Below are 11,184 nucleotides of genomic sequence, written 5' to 3' on the forward strand. Positions count from 1 at the left end.
GAGACCGTTCCTTTATACTAGTGGACAAGAGTTGGCTACTTCCGTGTCAGACGAGTGACTTGACATAGGATGGAGAAGGACACTTAACACTAATGAGCTTGTCGGCGTGCCTCGTTCTCGACTTGATTGTCTTGATGTGAGGACCGTGCGGACCACACCAGTAAGCTTACACATGCTCGTTACAAGTTGTATAAGTTGACCCGTTTGGCCCGGTTGCCTTGCACATGATGGTGTTGACCATGTTCGGTTAACAGGTCGTGTGTCGAGGTGGTCGGCCTTGGTAGTAGGATGTCTTGTGCATGTGACGTGTTGACCTGGTTTGGTCGGTGTGTCGTCGTGTACGAGATGACCTACTTACCCGTCAGTTTTCCAAGTTGTATCATGTGTTGACTTAGTTGACGTGTCATGTGCTTGGATGATTAGCGTACGGGTCATGTATGGTGCGCTTGCTTCAGTTGAAGGGATGTACTAGTACAGTTGTGTTAATTGTTTATTTCACGATCTGGTCTTTTGGCTGGATCGTGAAAAAAACGCTAAGTCCCAAATCCTGAACTCGAGAAGAAAGCGCCAATGACAACGTTTTTGACTGGAGCTCCCTAGCATTCGGCTTTTTTCTACTTTGAAGGGATGTACTGTTGTATGAATTGTTTATTCACGAACTGGTCGTTTGATTGGATCGTGAAAAAAAATCGCTCAGTCCCAAATCCTGAACTCGACAGGAAAGCGCTGATTGCAAACATTTTGACTGGAAGTCCCTTGAAAATGGCGTTGTCGTTATTGGCATTATGTGGCACGTTTATTGTGGCTAGAACATTAATTATTCACCAAATGGCACCAAAGCTTGGCAAAAGTCGCGAAACACTCCTATCTCGACGCACCAGCAATCGCAACTTGATGCAAAATAAATTGCACGAGCTAATGATACTTGTACCATGCACAGTACACCGTACCAAAATATACCCCTGAAAGTGTGCAATTTGGTGCTACCCTAGGGAATATGTATGGGGAAGCCTAGCTACGTGTGTCGCACGTTCCAAGTTGCATGGACGTCGAACAGAGGCATGCAAAAGCACCTATCTAGGGAATTACTCTACGTTCTAGTAGCAAGTGCGATTTTCCAGTCCAGCACGGCAGTACGCCTGCACGCATACACTCCATGTACCAGAAATGTACCAACCTAGGCGTTGCTCAGTAGCTTTTAGCGGCACATAGAAAAAGTATTCGAGTTCAGATTTTTGGGACTTAGCGTATTTTTTAAAACTAATAACGAAAATTAAATTTTAAATCGGTAAACGGCTAGGAGTTGCTCAGTAGCTTTTGGCGGCACATAGAAAAAGTATTCGAGTTCAGATTTTTGGGACTTAGCGTATTTTTTAAAACTAATAACGAAAATTAAATTTTAAATCGGTAAACGGCTAGGAGTTGCTCAGTAGCTTTTTGCGCAACGTGGCAAAAGTATTCGAGTTCAGATTTCTTGGACGTAGCGTATTTTTCAATCATAATAAACCGAATCAAACATAACAATGATGAAACTTACACCATGTCCCAAGGTTGTGCACAAAACGTAACGATAAAGTGCTGGCGAAGTTAGAGGTGCACCAAAATTGTGTACCGATCAGGGAAAGTACTCTACGTTCCTATGATTTGGGTGAAAAGTGTTGATTAACTGCTGGTAAGAATAGACAGTTGCTTATCATACACATCGCAAACGAACACCCCTTAGTGAGCATTAGCAAAAGTCAATGGCACAAAGCAATTGCAATACAAACTGATCAAGTACATTAAAGAACGCTAAGTACCAGGACTTCTTTCCAAGAATGGTGTCCGCGACGGGAGGGCAAGCGTCCTTCCCAGGTTTTCCTAGTAAACCTTGTATGGTAAACATACCCAAGCGTGTCTGTAAGCACGCAACGAAAGTCACGAACGGGCACATACCTAGGGAATGTACTCTACGTACTTGGACTTTTGTCCAAGAATGGTGTCCGCGACGGTCGGGCACTGCGACGCAATAACCAAATCCTAGGATTGTAACTTTAGTGTGCACAAACATAAACATTAACGCGTTCGCTCGGGCTGCGCCGTCCGTGTTGAACACAAATGTGGGTGATTATATGCGTGGAGGGACAAAAACATACGAGGAGGAGACAGTTTTCTACACGATGTGCACAGAGCTCATTTCGTCGTCCCGGGCGAATGGAAAACACAAACATCGCGAGTATCGTTCTAGGTTTCTGTCTATAAAAGGGCAGGCCAAAAGGTGACCGGTTGAGATAAGCATTTTAAGCATACAAACACTTTATTGGAACTTTTGATACAAAAACAAGGTACGTACATGAAGGTTGTACCAACATGGACATCTATGAACGCGTACGCTCGGGCTGCGCCCTCCGTCTTGTACTTTCCCTGATCGGTACACAGTTTTGGTGCACTGCTATTCCGACCGGCAACTTGTACCAACATATACATCCATGAACGCGTAAGTAGTGTACTTTCCCTGATCGGTACACACTGTTGGTGCACGGCATAAGAAAAGAGCTAAAATGGTCAAACTCAATCCATTTCAACAATAGATAGTCGATAGTAGCTGTGCCGATGAAGTAGGGCACGATGCAAGTTAATGTTGTTTAATGAATAACATGTCCGCCATACATTTCAGTACAAATTTGCTCGGTCAGACCTACAAAGTGCTATATCTCGAATACGAGGCGTCGGACTGGGGGGTTGTAGAACAATTTTAAGTTCGTCTAATGATTCTACATCCGATTCTGGATAGCGGTTTTTGACCACTTTTCAATATTTTGTGACACCCCGAACCTAGGGGCAGCTCCCTAGCTTTTTTCAAAAATGTGCACCGAACGGGCCGGAGAGCTCGTGTGGCTCAAAACATGTTTTTCGCAAAAACACCTCAAAACGTGTAAGGAACGCACCCTAGCTCTTGTTTTTGAAAAGTTATGGCCATTTAAAGTGAGGTGGTTTTTTGCTTCAAAATAGCAATTTCACCCGTCCCTATGGCCATGCTTTAAATTTTCACGAAAATGCCAGGTCAGACCTAGGGCGGGCCATATCTTGAATACTAAACGTCGCAGACATTGGTCGTAGAACAATTTTAAGTTCGTCTAATGATTCTACATCCGATTCTGGATAGCGGTTTTTGACCACTTTTCAATATTTTGTGACACCCCGAACCTAGGGGCAGCTCCCTAGCTTTTTTCAAAAATGTGCACCGAACGGGCCGGAGAGCTCGTGTGGCTCAAAACATGTTTTTCGCTAAAACACCTCAAAACGTGTAAGGAACGCACCCTAGCTCTTGTTTTTCAAAAGTTATGGCCATTTAAAGTCAGACGGGTTTTTGCTTCAAAATAGCTATTTTACCCGTCCCTATGGCCATGCTTTAAATTTTCACGAAAATGCCAGGTCAGACCTAGGGCGGGCCATATCTTGAATACTAAACGTCGCAGACATTGGTCGTGGAACAATTTTAAGTTCGTCTAATGATTCTACATCCGATTCTGGATAGCGGTTTTTTGACCACTTTTCAATATTTTGTGACACCCCGAACCTAGGGGCAGCTCCCTAGCTTTTTTCAAAAATGTGCACCGAACGGGCCGGAGAGCTCGTGTGGCTCAAAACATGTTTTTCGCTAAAACACCTCAAAACGTGTAAAGAACGCACCCTAGCTCTTGTTTTTGAAAAGTTATGGCCATTTAAAGTGAGGTGGTTTTTGCTTCAAAATAGCAATTTCACCCGTCCCTATGGCCATGCTTTAAATTTTCACGAAAATGCCAGGTCAGACCTAGGGCGGGCCATATCTTGAATACTAAACGTCGCAGACATTGGTCGTAGAACAATTTTAAGTTCGTCTAATGATTCTACATCCGATTCTGGATAGCGGTTTTTGACCACTTTTCAATATTTTGTGACACCCCGAACCTAGGGGCAGCTCCTAGCTTTTTTCAAAAATGTGCACCGAACGGGCCGGAGAGCTCGTGTGGCTCAAAACATGTTTTTCGCTAAAACACCTCAAAACGTGTAAAGAACGCACCCTAGCTCTTGTTTTTGAAAAGTTATGGCCATTTAAAGTGAGGTGGTTTTTGCTTCAAAATAGCAATTTCACCCGTCCCTATGGCCATGCTTTAAATTTTCACGAAAATGCCAGGTCAGACCTAGGGCGGGCCATATCTTGAATACTAAACGTCGCAGACATTGGTCGTAGAACAATTTTAAGTTCGTCTAATGATTCTACATCCGATTCTGGATAGCGGTTTTTGACCACTTTTCAATATTTTGTGACACCCCGAACCTAGGGGCAGCTCCCTAGCTTTTTTCAAAAATGTGCACCGAACGGGCCGGAGAGCTCGTGTGGCTCAAAACATGTTTTTCGCTAAAACACCTCAAAACGTGTAAGGAACGCACCCTAGCTCTTGTTTTTCAAAAGTTATGGCCATTTAAAGTCAGACGGGTTTTTGCTTCAAAATAGCTATTTTACCCGTCCCTATGGCCATGCTTTAAATTTTCACGAAAATGCCAGGTCAGACCTAGGGCGGGCCATATCTTGAATACTAAACGTCGCAGACATTGGTCGTAGAACAATTTTAAGTTCGTCTAATGATTCTACATCCGATTCTGGATAGCGGTTTTTGACCACTTTTCAATATTTTGTGACACCCCGAACCTAGGGGCAGCTCCCTAGCTTTTTCAAAAATGTGCACCGAACGGGCCGGAGAGCTCGTGTGGCTCAAAACATGTTTTTCGCTAAAACACCTCAAAACGTGTAAGGAACGCACCCTAGCTCTTGTTTTTCAAAAGTTATGGCCATTTAAAGTCAGACGGGTTTTTGCTTCAAAATAGCTATTTTACCCGTCCCTATGGCCATGCTTTAAATTTTCACGAAAATGCCAGGTCAGACCTAGGGCGGGCCATATCTTGAATACTAAACGTCGCAGACATTGGTCGTGGAACAATTTTAAGTTCGTCTAATGATTCTACATCCGATTCTGGATAGCGGTTTTTTGACCACTTTTCAATATTTTGTGACACCCCGAACCTAGGGGCAGCTCCCTAGCTTTTTTCAAAAATGTGCACCGAACGGGCCGGAGAGCTCGTGTGGCTCAAAACATGTTTTTCGCTAAAACACCTCAAAACGTGTAAAGAACGCACCCTAGCTCTTGTTTTTGAAAAGTTATGGCCATTTAAAGTGAGGTGGTTTTTTGCTTCAAAATAGCAATTTCACCCGTCCCTATGGCCATGCTTTAAATTTTCACGAAAATGCCAGGTCAGACCTAGGGCGGGCCATATCTTGAATACTAAACGTCGCAGACATTGGTCGTGGAACAATTTTAAGTTCGTCTAATGATTCTACATCCGATTCTGGATAGCGGTTTTTTGACCACTTTTCAATATTTTGTGACACCCCGAACCTAGGGGCAGCTCCCTAGCTTTTTTCAAAAATGTGCACCGAACGGGCCGGAGAGCTCGTGTGGCTCAAAACATGTTTTTCGCTAAAACACCTCAAAACGTGTAAGGAACGCACCCTAGCTCTTGTTTTTGAAAAGTTATGGCCATTTAAAGTGAGGTGGTTTTTGCTTCAAAATAGCAATTTCACCCGTCCCTATGGCCATGCTTTAAATTTTCACGAAAATGCCAGGTCAGACCTAGGGCGGGCCATATCTTGAATACTAAACGTCGCAGACATTGGTCGTGGAACAATTTTAAGTTCGTCTAATGATTCTACATCCGATTCTGGATAGCGGTTTTTTGACCACTTTTCAATATTTTGTGACACCCCGAACCTAGGGGCAGCTCCCTAGCTTTTTTTCAAAAATGTGCACCGAACGGGCCGGAGAGCTCGTGTGGCTCAAAACATGTTTTTCGCTAAAACACCTCAAAACGTGTAAGGAACGCACCCTAGCTCTTGTTTTTCAAAAGTTATGGCCATTTAAAGTCAGACGGGTTTTTGCTTCAAAATAGCTATTTTACCCGTCCCTATGGCCATGCTTTAAATTTTCACGAAAATGCCAGGTCAGACCTAGGGCGGGCCATATCTTGAATACTAAACGTCGCAGACATTGGTCGTAGAACAATTTTAAGTTCGTCTAATGATTCTACATCCGATTCTGGATAGCGGTTTTTGACCACTTTTCAATATTTTGTGACACCCCGAACCTAGGGGCAGCTCCCTAGCTTTTTTCAAAAATGTGCACCGAACGGGCCGGAGAGCTCGTGTGGCTCAAAACATGTTTTTCGCTAAAACACCTCAAAACGTGTAAGGAACGCACCCTAGCTCTTGTTTTTCAAAAGTTATGGCCATTTAAAGTCAGACGGGTTTTTGCTTCAAAATAGCTATTTTACCCGTCCCTATGGCCATGCTTTAAATTTTCACGAAAATGCCAGGTCAGACCTAGGGCGGGCCATATCTTGAATACTAAACGTCGCAGACATTGGTCGTGGAACAATTTTAAGTTCGTCTAATGATTCTACATCCGATTCTGGATAGCGGTTTTTTGACCACTTTTCAATATTTTGTGACACCCCGAACCTAGGGGCAGCTCCCTAGCTTTTTTCAAAAATGTGCACCGAACGGGCCGGAGAGCTCGTGTGGCTCAAAACATGTTTTTCGCTAAAACACCTCAAAACGTGTAAAGAACGCACCCTAGCTCTTGTTTTTGAAAAGTTATGGCCATTTAAAGTGAGGTGGTTTTTGCTTCAAAATAGCAATTTCACCCGTCCCTATGGCCATGCTTTAAATTTTCACGAAAATGCCAGGTCAGACCTAGGGCGGGCCATATCTTGAATACTAAACGTCGCAGACATTGGTCGTAGAACAATTTTAAGTTCGTCTAATGATTCTACATCCGATTCTGGATAGCGGTTTTTGACCACTTTTCAATATTTTGTGACACCCCGAACCTAGGGGCAGCTCCCTAGCTTTTTTCAAAAATGTGCACCGAACGGGCCGGAGAGCTCGTGTGGCTCAAAACATGTTTTTCGCTAAAACACCTCAAAACGTGTAAGGAACGCACCCTAGCTCTTGTTTTTCAAAAGTTATGGCCATTTAAAGTCAGACGGGTTTTTGCTTCAAAATAGCTATTTTACCCGTCCCTATGGCCATGCTTTAAATTTTCACGAAAATGCCAGGTCAGACCTAGGGCGGGCCATATCTTGAATACTAAACGTCGCAGACATTGGTCGTAGAACAATTTTAAGTTCGTCTAATGATTCTACATCCGATTCTGGATAGCGGTTTTTGACCACTTTTCAATATTTTGTGACACCCCGAACCTAGGGGCAGCTCCCTAGCTTTTTTCAAAAATGTGCACCGAACGGGCCGGAGAGCTCGTGTGGCTCAAAACATGTTTTTCGCTAAAACACCTCAAAACGTGTAAGGAACGCACCCTAGCTCTTGTTTTTCAAAAGTTATGGCCATTTAAAGTCAGACGGGTTTTTGCTTCAAAATAGCTATTTTACCCGTCCCTATGGCCATGCTTTAAATTTTCACGAAAATGCCAGGTCAGACCTAGGGCGGGCCATATCTTGAATACTAAACGTCGCAGACATTGGTCGTGGAACAATTTTAAGTTCGTCTAATGATTCTACATCCGATTCTGGATAGCGGTTTTTTGACCACTTTTCAATATTTTGTGACACCCCGAACCTAGGGCAGCTCCCTAGCTTTTTTCAAAAATGTGCACCGAACGGGCCGGAGAGCTCGTGTGGCTCAAAACATGTTTTTCGCTAAAACACCTCAAAACGTGTAAAGAACGCACCCTAGCTCTTGTTTTTGAAAAGTTATGGCCATTTAAAGTGAGGTGGTTTTTGCTTCAAAATAGCAATTTCACCCGTCCCTATGGCCATGCTTTAAATTTTCACGAAAATGCCAGGTCAGACCTAGGGCGGGCCATATCTTGAATACTAAACGTCGCAGACATTGGTCGTGGAACAATTTTAAGTTCGTCTAATGATTCTACATCCGATTCTGGATAGCGGTTTTTTGACCACTTTTCAATATTTTGTGACACCCCGAACCTAGGGGCAGCTCCCTAGCTTTTTTCAAAAATGTGCACCGAACGGGCCGGAGAGCTCGTGTGGCTCAAAACATGTTTTTCGCTAAAACACCTCAAAACGTGTAAGGAACGCACCCTAGCTCTTGTTTTTGAAAAGTTATGGCCATTTAAAGTGAGGTGGTTTTTTGCTTCAAAATAGCAATTTCACCCGTCCCTATGGCCATGCTTTAAATTTTCACGAAAATGCCAGGTCAGACCTAGGGCGGGCCATATCTTGAATACTAAACGTCGCAGACATTGGTCGTAGAACAATTTTAAGTTCGTCTAATGATTCTACATCCGATTCTGGATAGCGGTTTTTTGACCACTTTTCAATATTTTGTGACACCCCGAACCTAGGGGCAGCTCCCTAGCTTTTTTCAAAAATGTGCACCGAACGGGCCGGAGAGCTCGTGTGGCTCAAAACATGTTTTTCGCTAAAACACCTCAAAACGTGTAAGGAACGCACCCTAGCTCTTGTTTTTCAAAAGTTATGGCCATTTAAAGTCAGACGGGTTTTTGCTTCAAAATAGCTATTTTACCCGTCCCTATGGCCATGCTTTAAATTTTCACGAAAATGCCAGGTCAGACCTAGGGCGGGCCATATCTTGAATACTAAACGTCGCAGACATTGGTCGTGGAACAATTTTAAGTTCGTCTAATGATTCTACATCCGATTCTGGATAGCGGTTTTTTGACCACTTTTCAATATTTTGTGACACCCCGAACCTAGGGGCAGCTCCCTAGCTTTTTTCAAAAATGTGCACCGAACGGGCCGGAGAGCTCGTGTGGCTCAAAACATGTTTTTCGCTAAAACACCTCAAAACGTGTAAAGAACGCACCCTAGCTCTTGTTTTTGAAAAGTTATGGCCATTTAAAGTGAGGTGGTTTTTTGCTTCAAAATAGCAATTTCACCCGTCCCTATGGCCATGCTTTAAATTTTCACGAAAATGCCAGGTCAGACCTAGGGCGGGCCATATCTTGAATACTAAACGTCGCAGACATTGGTCGTAGAACAATTTTAAGTTCGTCTAATGATTCTACATCCGATTCTGGATAGCGGTTTTTGACCACTTTTCAATATTTTGTGACACCCCGAACCTAGGGGCAGCTCCTAGCTTTTTTCAAAAATGTGCACCGAACGGGCCGGAGAGCTCGTGTGGCTCAAAACATGTTTTTCGCCAAAACACCTCAAAACGTGTAAGGAACGCACCCTAGCTCTTGTTTTTCAAAAGTTATGGCCATTTAAAGTCAGACGGGTTTTTGCTTCAAAATAGCTATTTTACCCGTCCCTATGGCCATGCTTTAAATTTTCACGAAAATGCCAGGTCAGACCTAGGGCGGGCCATATCTTGAATACTAAACGTCGCAGACATTGGTCGTAGAACAATTTTAAGTTCGTCTAATGATTCTACATCCGATTCTGGATAGCGGTTTTTGACCACTTTTCAATATTTTGTGACACCCCGAACCTAGGGGCAGCTCCCTAGCTTTTTTTCAAAAAATGTGCACCGAACGGGCCGGAGAGCTCGTGTGGCTCAAAACATGTTTTTCGCTAAAACACCTCAAAACGTGTAAGGAACGCACCCTAGCTCTTGTTTTTCAAAAGTTATGGCCATTTAAAGTCAGACGGGTTTTTGCTTCAAAATAGCTATTTTACCCGTCCCTATGGCCATGCTTTAAATTTTCACGAAAATGCCAGGTCAGACCTAGGGCGGGCCATATCTTGAATACTAAACGTCGCAGACATTGGTCGTGGAACAATTTTAAGTTCGTCTAATGATTCTACATCCGATTCTGGATAGCGGTTTTTTGACCACTTTTCAATATTTTGTGACACCCCGAACCTAGGGGCAGCTCCCTAGCTTTTTTCAAAAATGTGCACCGAACGGGCCGGAGAGCTCGTGTGGCTCAAAACATGTTTTTCGCTAAAACACCTCAAAACGTGTAAAGAACGCACCCTAGCTCTTGTTTTTGAAAAGTTATGGCCATTTAAAGTGAGGTGGTTTTTTGCTTCAAAATAGCAATTTCACCCGTCCCTATGGCCATGCTTTAAATTTTCACGAAAATGCCAGGTCAGACCTAGGGCGGGCCATATCTTGAATACTAAACGTCGCAGACATTGGTCGTGGAACAATTTTAAGTTCGTCTAATGATTCTACATCCGATTCTGGATAGCGGTTTTTTGACCACTTTTCAATATTTTGTGACACCCCGAACCTAGGGGCAGCTCCCTAGCTTTTTTCAAAAATGTGCACCGAACGGGCCGGAGAGCTCGTGTGGCTCAAAACATGTTTTTCGCTAAAACACCTCAAAACGTGTAAGGAACGCACCCTAGCTCTTGTTTTTGAAAAGTTATGGCCATTTAAAGTGAGGTGGTTTTTTGCTTCAAAATAGCAATTTCACCCGTCCCTATGGCCATGCTTTAAATTTTCACGAAAATGCCAGGTCAGACCTAGGGCGGGCCATATCTTGAATACTAAACGTCGCAGACATTGGTCGTGGAACAATTTTAAGTTCGTCTAATGATTCTACATCCGATTCTGGATAGCGGTTTTTTGACCACTTTTCAATATTTTGTGACACCCCGAACCTAGGGGCAGCTCCTAGCTTTTTTCAAAAATGTGCACCGAACGGGCCGGAGAGCTCGTGTGGCTCAAAACATGTTTTTCGCTAAAACACCTCAAAACGTGTAAGGAACGCACCCTAGATGATGAAAAGTGCAATCAGAATGTCAATCGACAACTTTGTTGGGGGTACCATTTTACTCTACGGGCCAGTAGCTTAGGCGCGCCAACAGCGCTTTCCTTTCGGGTTCCCATTTTTGCCCTCCTGGGATTATGATCATTTGTTCATTGCCTACTATAGGGAGGGTACCTTGCTACGAGGTCAAACATGAAGATTGCACCAAATCGTAGTTTTTACCTCTATTTAGTCGTAGGAGCATGGTTTGCAGTGGCAGTGGGTCATTAAGCCCCCGTTTGGGTCATACGTCCCTCCGCGATAAAAATCGTCGTATGCCCATAGTCCGAACTAATGAAGCAAAAGTGGTGTCTGGTGGGCTCTGCCGATGATTTTAACCTATGATTTTGAGCTTCCACCCTATCAAAACGTTCCCTGGAGCAGTACATCACGGGTCTACGGA

Source organism: Anopheles arabiensis, assembly GCF_016920715.1.
Source record: "Anopheles arabiensis isolate DONGOLA chromosome X unlocalized genomic scaffold, AaraD3 X_pericentromeric_contig0001, whole genome shotgun sequence".
Lineage (NCBI taxonomy): Eukaryota > Metazoa > Arthropoda > Insecta > Diptera > Culicidae > Anopheles > Anopheles arabiensis.